This window comes from Mangifera indica, chromosome 8, assembly GCF_011075055.1.
Source record: "Mangifera indica cultivar Alphonso chromosome 8, CATAS_Mindica_2.1, whole genome shotgun sequence".
Taxonomy (NCBI): domain Eukaryota; kingdom Viridiplantae; phylum Streptophyta; class Magnoliopsida; order Sapindales; family Anacardiaceae; genus Mangifera; species Mangifera indica.
The window spans coordinates 15526718-15542788 of NC_058144.1; positions in this window are offsets into that span (position 1 = coordinate 15526718).

Below are 16071 nucleotides of genomic sequence, written 5' to 3' on the forward strand. Positions count from 1 at the left end.
GATGCTTAGGTAGCTTGGGAAACATTAGGCAGTGTCAGAACATGTAAAAAAACTATTAAGTTAAGGACCTTGCATAATCTTATCATGCACATCATTCATCACATGATAACTTATACCTTAAATGCATGTGATCAATCAAATGGTCAAATGACATTAAAAGATCTTGTTCTTTTTGATGTGGTTTTTCATGGCCACAAGGCTGATATGACTTATTAGATTATTGCAAAGATTAATTCAATTTAGGATGTCTTAGATGAAGTTATTGAGTTTGGTATTATTGTCACAGTGATCGCTGAGGGTTTAAGGCTCAAATTGGAAGAAAGTGACTACATTATATTTGATATCCTTACACAAATACAAATGATCTATCACCTTTCCTGAGATAGGTGGTAACTTATTCAAACACAGCCTTAGCTTGACCAATCTGCTCAATTGAATCCTCAACCTGTTGCTCTTTAGGATGAGAAAGCTCATTCTCATCATTCGAGTCTTTATCAGCCTGTCTCTAGCCATAGGTGGATGCGTCCTTGCCATGAGTCAGTTTTGGATATCAAGTCATCTTCCTTTCAAGACCGTGAGCTTCATAAATGAATCATTGTGTAGGTTGCATCATGATATGTAAGGTTATGATCAATGTCTTCGTTGCACAGATACTCTTTTTCAATAGCATATTCGTGATTGTCACCCCAGTTTCAGCTGTATGGCTCCATCTTCAAAGGATAAGCCATGATTCTCTATTCATACATTTTTTTATTCATCTTCTTGCATCATCATTTTGCATAGTCTTTTGAGGAATATATATTAATGCATATTTTGATTCATGTTTCATTATATTGCTTTGTCATGTTTATTATGATTGCTTATATGGATATTGAACCTTTTTTTTAATGCTATGTTATAATTCATATTATTAATATTATGGATTTGTTATTGATGTAAATATTGAGAAGTTGCTTGATTTGTTGTTGATGATAATATTAAGAAGTTGCTTGATTGATATTGGAAGTGTTTTTTTTTTGTTAATCATTTTAGGATATTCAAAAAATAGAGAAAACTCTATCAAAATTTTTTTGATTTATGACAAAAAAGGTGAGCTTTGTATTTATCTACTGAACTATCCAACTTACATTTGATTTTGAGAGCCCGCTTATTTCTAATGGGTTTTTGACTAGACAGTAAGTCAACCAAACTTCGTACTTGGTTTGTTTTCATGAATTTCATCTCTTCTTGCAATACTTCCTCTATTTTTCCTTATCAGAAGATGAGAGAGCTTCTTTTGTGGTTTTAGGTTCTTCATCATCATAAGGAGTGGTAATGAAAATCTCATTTTCAATTTCAAAATGTCACTTAGGTACTTTTTGGATGACCACTTCTGCGTAATTAAGGATAATCACTTTTACTATTTAAAATAGGTTGGAACTCAATCTCATTGATTCTATTTAGTTGAGATGGATAAAGCAAATTCTTATTGCTCCCACTATTTAGAATAGGTAAATGTATTATCTTTTGGGACTTAACTATTGGTCATTGAGATTTACTTATTCCTCATGCTTCTTCTATCTCATATAGAAGAAAACCTTTATCAATATCACCTCTATTAGGAAAACATTTTCTATGAATGTAACATTTTAGATTTAATTTTAATTAATCTTCCACTGAAATCCTTTCCAATGAACACATACCTTTTGGAGTGCTCAAAATATCTAATAAAGGTACATTTCTTTTCTCTTAGTCCTAGTTTTCCAAACTTATAAGAAAAGTCATAGATAAATGTAACTAGCCCCTAAGGTTGCAATTGATTTAAATTAGGTTTTCTACCTATCCATAACTCATAAAGAGTGGAAGCAATTGATTTAAAAGGCACACAGTTAAGTATATAGGCATTAGTTAATATCATATCACCAAAAAATGTATTGAAAGATTTGCCTACGCCATCATTAACCTAACCATTTCCAACAAAGTTTTATTTCTCCTTTCAACTACACAATTTTATTGTGGACTTCTTGGAATTGTTAGCTGCCTTACTATTCCTTTTTCATTCCATAGTTCATTGAACTCTTTAGATAAATATTCACAACCTTGATCACTTCTTAAAACTATGTTCTTATGTCTAATTGATTTTTAACCTTATTTATATAGCATCTAAAACAATCTATTACTTATAACTTATAAGAGATCAAGTGGACATGACTAAATCGAGTATTGTCACCTATAAAAGTAAGAAATATGAGGCACCATTCCTTTCTTTAACATCTATAGAATCATATATGTCCAGAGTGTATAAATTGTAGAAGAAGTTTAACTCTTATAGCTTTGCCAAATGGTTTTCAAGTAGTTTTCCAGCTAGTTAATCCTTATATGTCCTAATAAACCTTCATAAACCAATCTATTCATTCTTTCTTGGAACTATGCCCTAATTTACTATGTCATGTATCTATATATACATCTATACTTTCAAGAGTAGCAAATTAAAAAAAAAAATAGTATTGTCATTATTCTAATAAAAGGTGTCCAACATTATAAAACTATTAAACAAAAAACCAAAACCACAAAAACAGTACTATTATAAATTTTAATAAAGTTCCTAGAGATATTCAAATTATATTTTAAATTAAGAAGAACTAGCATCAACACCAAATTTCATCAAATATTTGGAACATATAGAACTTCATGTAGGTATTGGGTTTGACCACCTCGTAAAACTAATTTGCATATATCTATCCCTTTTACTTTAACCTTTGTGATGTTGCCTACATAAATCTATCTCGTCTCCTTCAAAATTCGACGAAATTCCACAAAAGCTCTTTTGTCATGAGTTACATGTTTTATGACTTTTGAGTTTATAATCCATATTGGATGAGATCAGTTAATAGGACAGTACTTGAAATAAAAGTTTCATAATTTAAGGTAGAATGGGACAATACCTTTTTTAGCTTCATGCATTCACAAATGAAAGGACTTTTATTACCATAATTATAACAGGTCATTTTAGTTTTGTCTCTCCTGTAAGCACGTTTGCCTCTCTTTCGTTTAAATTGTTTGTTCCTATTCTTTGGGCCTTGTACAATTTCTTTCCACTTTTTAGACTTGTACCACCTACATTTAAAGTCAGAAAACCTCATGGAACTTGACTCTATAGCATATGCATAAGCACTTAGTCTAGTTGTCTTAAGGCATTCGTCTTTCAGCTCAATGTGGTGAGCAATATCAAAAAAAGTCCTTATATAATTATAAGTCATATTCTCCTTCATATGCTCCTAACTATCGAGAAAATATCGTATTACTGTCTAAACTTATTGTTTATTCGTCAGGTTGTGCCTAGTTGATTTCAACTTTACTATCATATTTGACTTGTCCCTCAACTGTTGTTTCATTGATTTGTTAGGGATCTTCTTACATCTGTCAAATTTAATAGTCAATTGCCTTAGTTTGGAAACAGTAGTTCTTTCAAAATTTTCTGTCAAAGCTATCCATATAGTGTGTATAGTTGGGTATTGTTGGTACTTATCTACCAGATCATCATTCTTGAAGCTAATTAAGATACCAAACGTAATGAAGTCCTTTTTCTTCTATGCATGATATATATCCATACCACATTTGTGTAGGGCATTGTTTAGATTTTGCCTTTCAACTAGCCATAACTCTTCCATAACTTGATTTACGAACTCCAATACCTCTTGCTCATCTAAGACATAGTGCATCTTTAGTTGCCATATATTATAGTTGTCCCTATTTAGTTTCTTGCGCTTATTTAAATTAGTTATAATGTTCTTAGATGCCATGGTTAGTTAAACTACTAAGATATATCAAACATAGCTTTAACTAATGCAATTATACACATTAGTTGTCACAATTATGCATCAAATTATTATAAAATCTCATATAAGACATAGAATTGAAAGTTCATTATGTTCCCAATCATTTTCAATGATTCAAATGTTTCACATTTAAAAATTTAATCCAATTGTGTCAATATTAATTTTGGATGAGAATTTCAATGAATTCAACCAATCTCATAATTCCTATATATAACATTTATGATATGTATGTATGGATTTCGTGGTTTTCGACAATAGAATAAAAAATTAAAATTTTAATGCAATAACAAACACTTCATAGTATGATTAATTCACAAACATGAAAAACACACATAAGGTGTTTATTCAATATACTTGCATTGGTAGCGTTTTCATCTTTCTTTTATGGTGAGAGGTTGCGAAGAAGGATGAAAATTCTTTCTAGCGTTAGGTTAATTCTGTGTGTTTTTTTTGTGTAAAAATAATGTGAGAAACATTTGTATTTATACACATACAAGAGGCTTACTTGTATATTGCATGAAACACAGTTATGCTTTATACAAACCAAATGCATGTCCAAGTGATGAGAATTACTCATACTGGTGTTTTGCACAAATGTTGGGTGTACATTAAATATTCCAATCCCATGATTTTAGCAATCAAATAAAATCATGGGTGCATATCTAGATGTGATAAAATTCCATTCAGCGTTAGTTTGGATTTTGAATTATCTAACTACGATATGATTTATCCAACTGGGTAAACTTAATCCTATTAATTCTTTAAACACCCTTAGTCTTCAAGATTATTATACTAAAGTCCCAAAATAGAATAAAATATATTTTGGGGTCCTTAGACCTTTCTAAGTCTCTAAATTCCTTTATCTAAAATTGGACTAAAGCTACCTTAGACAATCCTCATGCCTCTAGAGTTCATCAACTTCTTTTGTGTATGACTAAATTAGTGTCAAGCTCTCAACATAGCATTTATTTAGACATAGATCAAGATTGGCCTTTAGTAAGGTAGTTTGACCACTAGATTAGTAAAAGTCAACAAGTGACTTCTTTTAACTAGTTAGTGATATGGTTAATCTCACAATTCAATTCTTTCGTCATATGATATCTCTTTGAGGTTGAAGTATAAATTAAGTGTTCCCCTTAAAGTTCCTTGAATTACATGGAAATTTCTTTTGTCAATGACTAGATAATATTGAATTGAGCATCAACTCAATCTCACTATGGCCACAGATTTAATTAGTCATTGCATCCGTTAGTAGGCCTTAATTGAGATATCAGCTCTCATACTTAAGAAAGGTGAATCCTTTTTTGATCCATCATAGCCTTCGTACAAATCTCAAAATGGCTAATCACTACTATTTTGGTAATCCTTTGACTACTCTACATTGGGTTAGTGTCAAACCATATCAATCTTTATACAAGACAATCCAATGATCTCAAGTTTAAGGATAACATGTACCTTTGTTCATTAAAAGGATATTTTCTATAGACACCAGAACAACTATCAATATGAAATTCTCTTGGTGGGTCAATTTGGTAGACATGTTTGTAACATGGACCCATGTGTTGTATCAAGTTATTAACAAACAACTTTGACATGTAAGAACTATCATCATCTTTCGATGAGGTCGTTTAACATTATGTTAACTCTATTACTATTTCTCGTGTGTTTAGTCATGTAATATCATAATTACGAACATTTTATGAATAACTACCTAATGTGCATATAGGGTTCTCACAATCAGGTGTCATGCACTGATCCCTTCATCATGGTTCAACTATTTTTAGGACATTTGTTTGAACGTATATTAATATCCTATAAATGACAAAGAAAGCCATAGGAAATTACAAGTATGACCTTTACTAATGAACTTGTATCACCATAAGGATTGGCTCTAGGGTACCAACCACAACAATCTCCCCCTTGTATTATAGCCAATCATCCATGCTAATAATGTCAAATGATCGTATGTGGTCATTATTGCTTTTACTGCAATAGAGCATTTATTGACAAAAATTTTTCATTAGGTTTTTCAAAGATTAACTAACCTTTCTTCTTGTCAATCATTATTGACAAGGTGAAATTGCTAAGGTATGCAATTAAACCATTTGGTGAGACCATGACTCTAGAAACATCTATTTGGTACTAATAGTACCAAATCAATGATGCAAAAAGTCAAAGTTTATGATATAATATATTGTTTAGGGTCTTGCATTTTAAATGCCTCATACTTGACTTTCAACATTGAATTTATTCAACATATTTAAATGTGACTTATCCTTTGAATTGATATTCATTATTATCAACCTGTTTTGTTTTATGTCACTATTACTCATTTAATGAATTCATCCTTCTAGATCTCAGTAAATATTCATTTTCCTTTTCAGGAATTCAAGGATATTTCATGGTGTATCATCCAATAATGCTTATTTGAATGTAGTTGATATTTCTAAAAATTAAGATATCAACTTTGGGTTTATATCATGATATTCAAGATCATTCTAATAGTTGACGTTAATAGAAATCTAACCACCTTTGTCTCTCAATTTATGTGTTCAATGACTAATAATCCAAGAGAGGCATGTATAATCATGACAAAGGAGAATCATTTCAGATTCTTATTTGTTGAATCCCTTTAGCTTTCATCTGTTATAAACACTTTAACTTAAATTCGATTATCTATACGATCTATAACAATAGATCAGGTGAGGATATGGACTACTTAGTTTAAGTTATTTTATGAAGGGTTGCTTGGTTATCTAATTCTTATGCCAATTACAAATATGACATTTAATTTTGATACATATATTGTCGTATAGATATACAATGTCAAAATTGTTATTATGCTCCCACTTGCTTTTATATACAGATATCATATTCATCTTAGGAAAACCAAAAGATTTTATGATTTTATTTGTATGAATATTTTTAGATTTCATCATTCACATGAGTTCTTAAATAGAACTTATCAACCTACATAACTGACCAACTCCTATTTGAGGTTAATACTATTGGTTATGATATGGTCACAATCATTCTAGGTTTTATCCATTGAAGTTGTTCTTGACAATTAATTGTCAAACTTTTAATGATATGTAGCAACTATGAGTGCATCTAGATTTTAGTGTCACTTGTGGGTCTCAGATTTTAACATCATAAATTACTAGTATATTTATCAAAAGTTACGAGAATTTTAATTCTCATAAACTTATAACACAACTTATCATTCCTATATAGACTGATAACTTGTTTCCTTTTAAGAATAAGTAATATTTGTTATGATGTTCAACCATCTTTCAATGGTACATCATATATTTTATGTCTATCTCTTTTGTGAGTAAGAACTTGGTTGAGTTCTATTATCCTCTCATTAAATCTTTTAGAGAATGTCATCTAAAGGAATCTTCCAAAATATATTTTAAAGCCTGTTTGGTATTTGAAAGGCAATATTCTTAAGTTTCTTTTAGAATATTACATAATAAAATCTATTTAACATATGGATTGGCTAACTCAAATTAATTGCTTAACATCAATGCCACTGCCATTGTTAAATAAATCATTGGACTTCAATCCAATGCGTACATATAAAATGTGTTATATACAGAGATAAATATGGGTTACAATCTCTAAGATATTACTTTAGAACATTTAGCCAGTATTAAAACAACCACAACACCTTTGGTAGTAAATTGGACCATTTGTTTTATGCATTTACTTTCTTGGTTAAACCCAAGTGATTGAATACATGCGTTATCAAATTCTTTATTTCATTCTTGGATTTCCGTAAGGTATTTAGATTTGTTTTTTTTGAAGATTTACAAATCATATTCATTAGAATTTCTAATAAATCAGATGAAATTTAAAATTTATTGTGTTTGACACTAATTGTTAATTCTTATTGTTTAGACAAAATTTAATAGTTAAATAATACTCCCACTAAAAACAAAGAGGTTGATATAGTAATCTTTGTCTAAAAAATATAACCAGTATCCATCATTCAACAAAAATCAAATGAGTCAAAATTCTAGCCATGACTTGGTGTTTCGTGTCATTTAAAATAACATTGTTTTAATATCATCATTAAGATGATGTTCAACAGTTGAATAATACTCTTACTAAAGTTGGTAAGAGATCGGGATAGCTATCTTTGTCATGATAAACATAACTAGTATTCATTATTCGACAAATATCGAGAAACTCAAAATAATAATCATGACAAGTCCTTCGTGTCATCTGATGCATCATTATTTAATAATCGTCTTTAAGATGATATTCAGCAGTTGAGTAATACTCCCACTAAGGTTAGTAAGAGATTGACGTAGTCATTTTTTCTTGATAGACAATAATATTCATTATTTGATAAAAATCAAATAACTCAAAATACTAGACATGACTAAGTCCTTTATGAATCAAATTAATGGTCCAATTAATTTATACGATTAAGAATTGATAATCATGGTTATAACTCTTGTAGAAGTTTTATTTCTAAAAAATATTACAAATAGTTTTATTTTTTTTTATCTTGCCTGTAGACAAGAGTGAACACATTAATCTAACAGCTACAACTAATATGGTGTGAAGATGGTACTTTTCCAACTTGTAGGTCCACCTATTCCCTTGGCAAGAATACACTATGCCTTGGTTCCTACACATCAATCAAATGTAGAATTTTAAATCTCATGTTAAATAATATGAGATTTTGAGAAAAGTTTCAATTCTCAATCATGCCTGAAGTTGAAGATTTAGTCTTCCTTATTTTACTGGCTGATAAGGTTTTGCAGTGTTTGCTTTAGTGACCAAACTTATTACATCAAAAGTAAATTACCTTACTCTTGCTAACCATACCATAATAAAGGTTTAATATGTCCTAAGGTACCAGTTGAGATTCAGAATTCAACTTAGCTTTAGCTTTACTTCTTTTTTTTCCCTTATCAAACTGGTTTCAACCTATTTGACCATTCTTATGTGTACATCAACATACACTACCATCCTTAATAGTCCTTCCATAAGTTCTCCTTTATTGTCATTCAAAAAGTCCATAGTGTAAGGTTGAGGTAGAGACGAGATAACCAGGTTGAAATCCGTGTTATTTGTCATACGTGAGCCTAGAGTTTTAGCTTTCTTGATCATTTTAATTATATTAAACACATGAGTTTTATTCTCTGCCCATTTTATGATTAATGATTTGCTTCATTACCTAATATTATTCTAAATAAATTTGACCTGAAAAGATCTTACGCAAATGATCAATGTTTATCAGATAAACTGTTAGTTTGCATATCATGAGAAAATACACTATCTAACACTTACGAGATGGCGCCTTAGTATCCATGCAAAACAGAAACATGAAAGAGGAAATCCATGCAAAAAAAAACTATTAGGGCTTTTGATTGGAATCATTATTCATGACAGAAGAAGGGAGTATAGAACCAATAATAGAGTTTTATGTTTTATTTTTGCTTATTCTACTTATGCGTAAAATCATGTCTTATCTGTATATGCAGACATCCAAATAGGAATGGCAATAGAGAGGGGTAGGAAGGGAATATCAATCCCTGTCCCCATCCCTATAGGGGATATCAATCTTCTTCCCTGTTATAGGGATAACAAAGAATCTTCGTCTCCTCCTCACAAATGAAAATCTCTTCCCTACCCTTTCGGGAAAAAATCCCCTCCTCATTCCCATGGGGAAAAATCCTTCCCCGCACCCATAAATATAAATTTCAATTCTTTCCTATTTTTCAATAGATAAAATAAATCATATTTTCCTAAAATATCACTTGTTACAAGAACTACAAAATATTCACTTGTTATTTTAGTTCAAATATAAAGTTTTCACAAAATCTAACAATACACAATAATCAATCTCTTCATTAATAGCTCTTCATGTTGATATCTTTATTTATTCTTCATGTTAATACAAAGCAACATTTTAAAAACTAACCTGTAATAATCAATTACAAAAGCAAAATTAATTTAAAAGCAGCTTATATAGGAAATACTAGTGAATTTGTAATTAAAAATATAAAACTAATTGAAATATACTGAAAAATCGAAATCCACTTATATGCCAAACATCAAGGTCAGACAATGAAACTCAAGTCCATGTCATCAATTATCAACTACAACGCATGCAAAAAAAAAGGTAATAGATTCTTACAATATTTTAGAAACCAATGCTTCATATTCCACTTGAAAATAAAATTAATTATTTGATTTGATTAGAGAGATTAATGAAAAATACTTATTATCTTCTGAATCATTATCATCTTAGATTGTTGAACAAGACTTTTCACCTTTCAAAAAAATAAAAAAAATTAAAGACAAAATTTAATAATTATTAACTTTATATTAATGTTCATAAAAATTCATTTTATTATCTTTTAGGTCAACCTATAACCAATTTTGAGAACACATCAATGCCTCCAATGTACCTTAATGAAGTCTATTGCGATGTGGACTTACTACCTTTCTAGCAATGCTAAAAGTAGACTCAGAAGCAATAGTAGAGACTGAAATAGGAAGAATCTTTGGAGTAATCCTTTGCAAGGTTAGATATTTAGGCCCATTTAACTTCTACCAAGTCAATATATCAAAGTCTAGACTCCAAGGTAAAAGTTGCTCCTCTAAATAACATTTCAATTCTGACTTTCTCAAGATATTACTTGATTCTTGTTCAATAAACATATCAAAATTTGCTAGGCACTCTTTATCACCACAAAAACTAGAATGAGAAGAAGATAAAGCAAACAAAGTTTGACTTGTACTACTTATATGCTCAAGTTGATATTCATAAAGCAAATCACATTAATTCTGTTGAACTCTGATTATTTTGGCTTTGTAATCATCTCCATATATCAAAGGAAAGAAATAATCTAACAATTTCATTTTGAATCTAGGGTCTAAAACAATGGCTATCCCTATAACACCATGAATCACACTCTAATACTTGTTAAATTTTTCAATCATTTATGCAGCCATCTTCTTTATCATGACATTCTCACACATGAGCCATTTTGTCAAAGGAATTTTGATTTGACAAATTTTAGGAAAATATTCATTTGTAGTTGGAAATTTAGTGCCAAAGAATAATAGAGTAACATTGTAAAATATTTCCAATTTCTCTCAAATATCTTGTGTCAGGTCCCACTCTTTCTCTGTTGGTAAACATTTATATTGTGGCTCACGAAACTTTAACTGAAAAAAAACTTATTTGTGAATCAAAGCAATATCAAGCATAAGATAAGTTGAGTACCAATGAGTCTTACAATCAAGAGACAACTTCTTTGTATTTTGAATGCCCAACTAATTGGCTGTTTCATCAAATTTTGCTCCTTTTTAGGTGATGCTCTCCAAAAGACAACACTCTCTTGAATCTTTGCAATTTCAACACTAATTATAGATAAACCATGTTGAACAATTAAATTGAGAATGTGAACACAACACATATGAAATAATGAAACATAAAACATAAGTGATAAACGTGGTAATTTATTTAAAATATCATCAATAATTGCATCATTATTGGAACAATTGTCCACAGTCAATGTGGACAACTTTCTATCAATATTCCACTCATAAAAGCAATCAACCAACACCTCAAAAATCACATCTTTTGTATGTGGGGCAGAAACTTAAACAAACCTACAATTCAAATAGAATTTTTTTTATTAAATATATATATATATATATATATATATATATATATGTATGTATGTATGTATATATTAACAAAATATATTAAAAGACATTAAACATAAAAAAAATTACCTTATAAGTCTATTTTATAACTCCCATTTGTGATTGTAATTCTCCCTAAATTTTGTTTAACAATTTCATTGTCTTGCCCTTTTCAACATCATAAATGTTCATTATATCCTTCTTAATGGTGTTTTTAGAGATCATCTTGAACAAAGGTTGAATGGTGTTGCAAAATCTCCTTAACCCACAATGGTCTACTAAGTTTAAAGGATATTCATGCAATATAATCATATTTGCAAGGTCTTTTCTACCTGCCTCTTGATCAAATTGATAAGTGGATAATCTCAATTTATTATTCTCTTTATGGGATCCCACAAGCAACTTCTTTGTTACATCCTGGTATTTTCTCTTCGGACAAATTTTATGATGATTATGTAAATGTCTAGTGCCATTTTTTCCCCCATTTACCAATTGTTTGTGGTAATAGTTACACTCTGCCTTGTCTTTTCCGTCAAGCTTTACTTTCTTGAAATGTTGCCATACAATTAATTTACACCTTCCAACAGGACCAGTAATAAGAAAGTCGCCAGGTGCATTTTGAAGAGGGCTTGAACAAGGACTGTCTAACTCATTACTTGATTTATTACTTTCATTAACAGACATTTGCATACTGTCTAACTCATTACTTGATTTATTACTTTCATTAACAGACATTTGCATCTGATTACTTCTTACCAGAGTTGTAGTATGATGACCACTTTCAAAATATGTTAATTTTTTAAAGGATTGAGAATTTTGCATGTTAACATCTTCAATGTTTTTTCTTTTATTAAAAAAGGAGTTTTCAGCAAACATTCCTATTAAATAGTCTAAAATTTAGAATACAAGTTAATATAGAACACAAATATTAAAATCCATAATGAGAATCACAATCAATAAACTAATTTCACCATCCCAAAATAAAACATGAACCATTATAATCCCAAAATAATTATCTTTAATTAAGTTTGACTATACCAAAATTAAAAACTTAAAAGTGGCATAGTCTTCAAAAACTCAAAAGTGGCATATTCTTCTATTGAATGATAATGAAAGCAGAAAATATAAGTTTTCTACACAATCTAACATCAGCTTACAACAACATCACATATTGTTACAACTAATCTAACATTAGCTTTTCTATACAATTAATAAACAATACAAAAATTTCAATAGCATAAACATAAAAACTTAACTGTAAACATGTGAGGCGCAAGGAAGGTAGACTTATGAAAGTAAACATGAAAAACATGACATTAAAGTAAGTTCTCACTTGCTTTGCCATTAAATCAGTAGAATACTGTCCTCTCTTTATAAAACAAACAATTTTGGATGATAACAAACAATGCCTTGTTTTTTTTTTTGGTTTTCACCAAAAGTTATAGCCTTTGGAAATGGAGGAAACCTATCATAATAATAGTTATTTTACAAACATGTTGAACAAATTTGAAACAACATAAATCAACCACATAAACTAGTTTTAATCTTTAAAAAAAAATTAAAATGTGAAAACTTTACTTACATTAAAACTAAGTTAAAAAAATCTAGGTCAAATACGAGCTTTTAAATAAGGTGCAAATATAACTAGACAAAAATATAAGAGAACTTTCAATTTATCCATGCTCAAAATTATCAGTATATGTTCAATAAATCAACTAAGTCATTCAACAAACTAAACAAAAAAGAATAGATAAAGTTTCTAATGAAAAATCATCCATCTGTATATTTGCACACAATTAAAAGATCATGTAGTAGCTAGAAGAATCTAAAGAAATAAAACCGTAAAGATAAGACCTCAAGTTTTCCAATTGAAAATGCAATATAAATCAAGTGGGAAGCAGTAAACATCTTAATAACTAAAGCAAGTAAATGTACTAAAAATCTTACCCACACTTAGTTGTGAGATGCATTCTACAAAAAAAATAAGCTCTGGTTGGAAGTGTACAGTTGTGGAGTGAAAAACGGAAAGAAAAAGAGATTTAGATTTAGGGTTAAAAGATGGGTGGCAATTTTGTAATAAAAATTATTAAGGTCATAGTTTTTAGTAAATATGTATGTGGTTTAGGGAAATTTTGTAATAACATTAAATTGACACTTTCATTTACTTAAACATTTTTTTCTTGATCTAGACCTACGGAAACAACCATAGGATCCTATATTCATCATCAAGTTGAATAAATCCCTATGCAAAAAATTATTAAAGACAAAAATTTGTTATAAATAATAAGCAAAAATGTAAAAGTTGTATAAGATGGTCTAGCAACCTCAAATAAAAGGATCACATGTACTCACGATGTTCAGAGGATTTATTCCATAAACACTAAAACAACAATCCATATGGATATCCTCAAGCTGGATGGGTTTGATGAATACGTCTACAACGTGTATCTATGTGTTACACCAAGTTGTCTATAATAGCTTCGACATGTGAGAATTGTCGCCACTTTTAGTGAGGTCACTCAACACTATGATAATCCCATCATCATTGCATATGCCCTTATTCATTGCACTGTCAAGATTATGGACTTTTTTGGAATAACCATTTAATATATACATAGAGTTCTCATGATCAGTCATTTGATCCCCTTATCATAGTTCCACCATTCTAAAGCATATTATTTGTATGATCATATAAATAAACAACATATTAATTGAATAATAATCAATCACAATTAATTGTCTGATCCTCTTGTCATAGTTTCACCACTACAAATATATGTTATTTGTATAATCATATAAACAAAACATATTAATTGATTAAAAATGAATCTTTTTATTAATGTTAATATAAAATTACATTCACAAATGTCAAATTTGATTGGTTCTAGGGCACCTACCCTAATAAAATACTCCTATTATTTTATTCAAGTCAATAACCTTCTCTATCGAGCTCAGAAATTCCCAGTAGACTTTCTAATGGGCTGAGATTCTATTGCATTAATTTTCCTATTCATTTTGTGTAACACCCAGATTCAAGTATGTCAGTAAACTCTACTTCCAAAATTACCCCTAGAGTTAATTTTATAACTTGTTTAAAAAAATTGTAAAAGAATTATTTAAAACCACTAAATGAGCAATAATTTTCAAGGGGGTAAAATGGTTATTTTAGAAGGATTTAAGAGACAGTGGGAATGTAAATTGAATGACACACTTGAAATTGTATAGTGGTGCTAGAGGTTTTTGGTAATTGGCTAAGGATAAAATAGTCATTTATGGAGAAGGTTAAGGGTAAATTAGTTCAAAATGTTTATAAAACAACCAAACTATTCATTTTCTTCTTCCTTGGTCGAGAATTCTCCATAATTTTACTAAAGTTTTTCTTCAAACAAAAATTAACCAAAAAACCTAGCTAAATCACCTAATTTCCAAAGCCTCCAGTTATAAAAAGTGTAGATCTATCAATTCTGATAAGTTCTAAGATAAAAAAGTTAATTTTTAAGAGATGTCAAGTTTGAGTTTTGATGGATGATTATGTTGTTGGTTGATTAAGGTTGCCAGAAAGAAGAAAAGAAGGAGGATAGACTTAAATCACCTAATTAGCAAATAAAAGGTAAGAATTTCATACTTTACATACTTGAAGTAATTTGAGTTAGGTTATTCAAATAACCTTTACTTGTATAAGTGTGTATGGTATAGAATTAAGGTGATTTATGCTTAAAAGAATAAAGAAATTCATTAGGACTTATGATGTAATTTTTTTGCCATAAGGGTATTTTAGACATTTCTTATTCCTAGGGTTAGCTTAGTTGGTTTTGTGTATTGAGTATGTGAGAAATGATGAATTGATGGAATAATTTGCATTAAGGGTAGGTATATAACTTTTGGCCATAAGGATAAAAGTGTCATTTTATGTGATATAGGTTAATTTTGCTTAATTATGTGCATTATATGTGTAAAAACCATTACAATAAATATGTATATTCATATGGAATGCATGAGATATATGTAAATGCATGAGAAAATAATCTGATGCTTGAAAAAAAAAGGGAAAAACAATGAATGGGAATCATAGCGTATGCATGATTTCAGAAAAATAAAGAAAGAGGAAAAACATTTTCTAAGTTATGCATGTTTTCGGAAAATGGAAAACAAGTGTTTTTGGTTTTATAATGACTCATATGATACAGGAAAGCAGAAGTCATGTTAAAATCCTTACACATGAGTTGTATTGTGTGGATAGCAAAAAAATATATCAATTGTACTGTGTGGACAACAAAGAAAGATATTAGTTGTACTGTGTAGACAACAAAGAAAGATGTCAGCTATACTGTGTAGACAACAAAGAAAGATGTCAGCTATACTGTGTCGACCAAAAAAAAAGAGAAAGATGCATGTAAGAGAGGATTGTACCTTGTATGGTAACTGTGAGTACTGTCCTATGCAGTCTAGATAATATATACTCATAGGAATATGTATATCTTTCTTATTAATGGATATATGTGATTGCGTATATATATATATATGGCTAGTCGTTGAAATTAGTTATAAAGTTTCTACAGGTGGTAATGTTTAATAA